The 6,000-nt window shown below is 46.0% G+C and overlaps 1 protein-coding gene across 1 annotated transcript in view; it reads left to right on the top strand.

Moving 5' to 3' along the window:
- Positions 1-3,574: 3,574 nt before the first annotated feature.
- Positions 3,575-6,000, top strand: part of ADGRF5 (adhesion G protein-coupled receptor F5) — a 106,987-nt gene continuing 104,561 nt past the window's right edge. Inside the window, exon 1 of the mRNA XM_055405885.2 lies at positions 3,575-4,055. The gene's annotated coding sequence lies outside the window, so the exon portion shown is untranslated. The remainder of the gene's footprint in view (positions 4,056-6,000) is intronic.

Genomic DNA, 6,000 nt, shown 5'->3' with positions numbered 1-6,000 from the left:
GGAAAAACCATAGCCTTGACTAGACAGACCTTGGTTGGCAAAGTAATGTCTCTGCTTTTTAATATGCTATCTAGAAACAAAACTGAGAATCCAGGAAGAAAATTCAAACTGTTGGTTTAAGGAATATCTTTGCTTTATTATAGATCTCTATTGTTTTTGTTTAGTCACTAAGTCATGTCTGAATATTTTGTGACCCCATGGACTGTAGCATGCTGGACTCCTCTGTCCATGGGATTTTTTTCAGGCAAGAATACTGGAACGGGTTGCCATTTCCTCCTCCGGGGATCCTCCCAACCCAGGGATCAAACCCACGACTCATGTGTCTCCTGCATTGGCAGGTGGGTTCTTTACCGCTGAGCCACCTGGGAAGCCCCTTATAGGTCTCCACATATACTAAATTACAATTAACTGCACAAAACTAGATATTTGGAATACACACCTTTACCTTATTTTTATAAGTATTATGTTATACATCTCTGCTACTACAGCTATGTTCTCCAATCCAACAGCCTCAACTGAGGCTTCTCAGTTAAACATGGCCCTTATATTTACACTAAGTGACCTTTTGGTTCAGAGAAACTGTGGGAAGTAACCAGAATACATGAATCCAGGCTCAGAAATTCTCGCAGGAACATTGTCACGAAGTATTCACAATCATGAAAAGAAAAATAATTCTGTGACTTTCAAAAAGTTCCCAGACCCAAGCAAAAGACAAGCTAATTTCGGTGTCCTAACAGCTACTCTGTGGCACATCCCGGACTTTCTTCTGCCCTTTGGGTTTTAGAAAACATGGGTTTGACTTATTTGCGAGCATAGGAAAGGCACTGAGGAGTCATGTAGGGAACAAGGAGTTCTAGATACTTCTAGACGAGATGATGACCTGGAGAGTCACCCCCTCCCCATCCCCCTTCCCTCCACCCCCATTGTTTTCCAGCCTTCACTGGACTCTCCTGTTTCTTCCCACCTCTCCATCTTTACCTGTCTTCCCTCCCTTCCTTCCACCATCCTCCTGCTTTTTCCCTCTTTCCTTTCCTCTCTCCCAATTGACAACACCTCGCGCCTTCTCACCCCCAATCTCTTCCCATTTTCCTTCACACTTTCTTACTAACTTCAGTCCCCCCTCCTCTTGGCACATCCAAAGCTTCATTTTTTTGAATAGAGGTCATTTTCTACTCCTAACACAGTCCCTGTGGGAACGGGGATGGACAGCACATGGCAAACTGTAGCATTTCAGTAACTGTTCAGCAACAGCCCTGCCATATTGCCCGTGAAACCACTCCACTGTCTGCCCGAATTTAAACGGTAAAACCATAACAACAATCTTATGTTTTCCTCTGAGTCATATGTTTTCCCTTTTCCAAAAAGTGGAGATCTGTAATGAATAATGCTCCTCCTGCTAGATCTCATCTTACGCAAATCATGCCTTTCCGGGTCCAAGGCCTAGGGTAGATGCTGAAACAGACACCTGCATGATTTTATCAAGATTACAAACTGGGAGATGGGACAAGTGACAGCCCAGTGGGAGATGGGACAAATGACAGACCTTCAGTGCCTTAAGCTGTGAGTCTTTTGAGAGAGAGAAACATGGTCACCTAAGGAAGAACACCGAAGGGGCCCAGCAATCCGAAAAGGACTTTCTAGAGGACGTGAGATTCAAAGGTTTAGGGGTGTGTAGAGGGCATCCTTCATAAAGAGATTTCTAGGAGAGGAGACGGAGAAGGCAATGGCAAGCCACTCCAGTACTCTTGCCTAGAAAATCCCATGGGTGGAGGAGCCTGGTAGGCTGCAGTCCGTGGGGCGCTAAGGGTCAGACACAACTGAGCGACTTCACTTTTCACTTTCACACATTGGAGAAGGAAATGGCAACCCACTCCAGTGTTCTTGCCTGGAGAATCCCAGGGACGGGGGAGCCTGGTGGGCTTCCGTCTATGGGGTCACACAGAGTTGGACACGACTGAAGTGACTTAGCAGCAGCAGCAGGAGAGGAGAGGGGTGGAGAGGGAGGGAAGGAGAAGGGTGTAAGGAGAGAGAAGAAGATTGGGGCTCTGACGTCAAGTGGGAGAGGACAGCCAGTGCTGGTCCTGAAGGCACTGTGAGCCGGTTCAAGCATTTGGCCTTTCTCCTTAGACTCCTGAAAGATTTTAAGCTTCGGATCATTTAATAAAGACAGCAATTGAGAGGTTGCTCTGACTTCAGGAGGGCTTCCCCTGAAGCGACTTAACATGCATGCACTGACATCAGGGAAGAGAATGGATGAGGGCAAGGTGGTGGACCAAAGAACACCCAGGAAACCACTGGTGGGATTTTAACTCAGGGATGTGTTTGCGGTCTGTGCCTGCTCACACCGCAACCCAGCCTCTGCCGCTTTGCACCAGCTTCTGAGTGCCCTGCCCTTCAAAGTCTGGCTGTCACTCCTCAGAACGAAATAGCCAGAGTCCAGCCCCTTGATGACAGAGCTTATTAGACCCAACCTTCCAGCTGGATACTATGGGATCTTTCCAAGGAGAACCCCTCCCCTACATCTTCTGCTTTAGTTCCTCTCCAGAGTACCCAGATAATTATATTTCATGCATATTTCCCGAGTTTTTCAGATATTAAAAACCACCACCAAATAGAGGAAATTAACTACACGTGTTGATCATGAGCACTAGCCCTGGAACCTTCCGGCACCTAAGGATAATGTTAACCCCTGTGACCCCGTCCTGCTACCTCATCACCAGCCAATCAGAGAGCTGTTCTCCAGTCATCACACATCCTTCAACCTCACTCCTCACCCAGCCTTTAGAAATGCTTTGCTGAAACCCTTTGGGGAACATGGGATTTGGGGGGTGTATGCCCTTCGTTTTCCTTGCATGGCCCTGAAATAAACCTTTCTCTGCTCTGAAGTCCAGTGTTTTACTTTGTTTCGCCTCAGTGTGTATCAAGTACACGAACTTGCGATCGGTGACTCTAAGGTAGATGGGCTTCATGGAGATACTACCTACACAAGCCGCAAACGACTCCCTACTCAGAAGGGTCTCACACTTGGTTTAAAGTTCTGCTGTTACCTTCTCAAAATTCTTTTTTTTTTCCTCATTTTTTTTATTATTTTGGACCTGCCACATAACATCTTAGTTCCCCAAACAGATTGAACCCATACCCCCTGCCATGAAAGCAGAGTCTTAACCACTGGACCACCAGGGAAGTTTCCCCTTTTCAAAATCCTTAATTTTTGAAGGCGTGGCCTCACATTTTCATTTTGCACTGAACCCCACCAGCTATGTCGAGAGGAGTCCTGTTTCTAGCAATCTGTAGATATTAGCCCTCAGAGAATTCTTTGAACCCTAGGGGAACATGGCCAGAGAGTTTGAGGAAGTGTTCCAGAATTAGACACAGGCTGTCATCAGCGTTTCCAGGGTCAGAGCTAATAGGGTCTGTCTCTCGCTGGCTAGCCGACCCTTCCCAGGCCTGTTCCCGCCTGCCTCTGACCAATGGCTCCACATCACGGCATCTGGAGTGCGGCCAGAAAATTCTTCAGCTCCCTAGAAGAGGATGAGGACGTTCTTGACTTTTGCAGAGTTAAACACTTGGAGAAACTTCAGGAAGAAAGCACTTGGTGCAAGGTTAAGCTAGCTGGCCCACCAGTCCTGCAAATTCTCATTTCTACGATTCTTAGCATGTTTATTCTCTTCTTGCCAGTGGCCAAAGGACACGTTTAAATGTCTTATTTCCTCCAGGGAGCCTGGAGAGAAGCAACCAGCACCTAATACAGGAAATCGTGAAGAGATTTAACACGGGCTCCTGTATAACTTCCCTTCCCCCAGCCTCCGCCCCCACCTCCAGCCACACTGAGTCTGTCGGCTTCTTCCTGCAGCAGAGACTAGACGGCAGTTCACCTCTGCTCCCTGAGGTCCCTGTGAATCCGAGGAGCTGGAGTCTGGTCTTGGGAAAACCCCACCCTCCCACGGCTGATATTGAACCGGAGGCCCTTCAGTTCCACCTTCTCAAAGTGGTTCTTTGGGGGCTTTCCAATACAGGATTAAATTTCAGAAGCCTGCAAAGCACAGAAGAGAAAGGTGGGTTCCTGTAAGGATTTTCTTTTGTCTTGTTGACTGTGAACCAGGCTGTTCTGAATTGTGTGTCCACATGACTTTTCTCGTAGGCTGTATGTTTTCAACCTGTGTATCTGGTTGAGGCTTATTCATTTACAGGAATGTGGAGGGAAAAGAGTGAGAGGGGAGAAGACCTTTGGGGATTTTGAATTTGTGCATCTTTGGATAAAGAATGCGGCCCAGCAGAGTACCTAGAACACGAAGCTGAGTCTTCTTCTCTTTGGAGGGAAATCTCATGAGAAGTTGCATTTGGAGGCTTCAGTATAAAGAAAAAAAGTTTACCACCTGCCTTTCCTTTTCAGCAATATAAGCCCCTCCTTAGATTTTTCTTTTTTTTTTTTCAGTCCTTTGTGAGTTTTGTTCCTTTCAGTTAAAGATGTCTAGGAGATTTTCTGACAGAAATATAAATAGGTGTTTCTAATTTTGGGTGCTTTTGAGTTATAAGAAATGAACAAGCACTGTGTTCAGGATCTGGTGGACTGCTGTGTTATTTTCCAGAACTTGCTGTGAATCAGTCGTTCTTCCTGAAGCTTCCTGAAGCTAGATGCAAGCGCCTCTCAAGTGATGGCTGAGAAGGCTAATTTTATTTGTTCTCTTCTGATTATCATCTATAAGATCCTGTTTCCCTTGTTGTTGTTTAGTCACTAAGTCGTGTCCAACTCTTTACCACCCCATGGAGGGTAGTGCCGGGCTCTTCTGTCCATGGGATTTCCCAGGCAAGATTACTGGAGTAGGTTGCCATTTCCCTCTCTAGAGGATGTTCCCTACCCAGGGATCGAACTCTTGTCTCCTGCATTGGCAGGCAGATTCTTTACCACTGAGCCACCTGGGAAGCCTTGCTCCCTTTAGCTGGTTGCTTTTTCAATCCTTACTGGGGCCTGAGATGATATGTCCACTGAGACCCAAAGTGGCAGGGTGGAGGTGGAGCAGTTGGTCAAGGCTTATTCAAATAACAGTACACACAGCATGTTTCTATGATTTTTTTTTCTTCTTCTGTTTTTATTGTTTCATTTTTGTCCTCACAAGCAACTCGTTAGGAGAAATATTTTATAGTGAGTCCATAAAATATCAGTCAATTTGCACTTGTTTATTTGAATGTTGACCGTTCTTTTCATTACTGCTCTTTTCTTTCCTAAACTTTCTTTCTTTCAGATGCTGAAAGTTTCTTGCCACTTCTGTATTTCACCCCAGCCAGTCTCCTTCCACTCTGTTCTCCATACTCTGCTATAGGGTTCTTGGGGAAACGCAATTCTGATAATGTCACTTTTCAGTGAAGTACTTCCATTGCACCCCACTGCTTATAGCCTTGCTTCCTATAAGGTTGTCCCGGGACCGGCTGCCTCAGGACAAGCTGCAAGGGCAGCTTGTTAGAGATGTTAGTTTTCCATCCCTTCCCAGATTGACAGAATCTGCATTTTAACCAGGTCCCTGTGTAGTTCACATGCACTAAGGTTTGTGAAGCCCCAGCTTAAACTCTGATTGTTATCATCCTGCCAGCCTCACCTCTCACTCCTGACTTTCCAGCTGTATCCAGTACCTTCCAAATATGTGAGAGTTCTGCTGCCTGCCAGTGTCTAGGTGTGCTGTTCTCTCTGTCCCCAATAACTTCATTCATCTTTCCCACCCAACTACCCACTGCAGGCTGATTGTTTCTCCTCCCGCCTCATCCAGTCCACCTTATACTAAGTGCGCCTCAAGTCTGCGATTTTATGACACTTAGCAAAATGCTTCTGCCGTAGCCCTTAGTACATTAAATGATGGTGGCAAGGTTTAGTTTCATCCTTGAGGAGTTACTGGTCATTGATTTCTGAATGCATAATCCTTGAAACAATGCCAGGTGCATAGCTTGTACTCCTGTTTTTTAATTCATGAAAGAATGAATGGATGGATCCATGAATGGATACATTGT

The sequence above is a fragment of the Moschus berezovskii genome, chromosome 23 (genome assembly GCF_049115385.1).
Source record: "Moschus berezovskii isolate FMDL1 chromosome 23, NW_MosBer_1.0, whole genome shotgun sequence".
In the NCBI taxonomy this organism is placed as follows: Eukaryota; Metazoa; Chordata; class Mammalia; order Artiodactyla; family Moschidae; genus Moschus; species Moschus berezovskii.
Note: the sequence above shows the minus strand (reverse complement) of the source record. Positions and strands in the feature narration are given on the sequence as shown.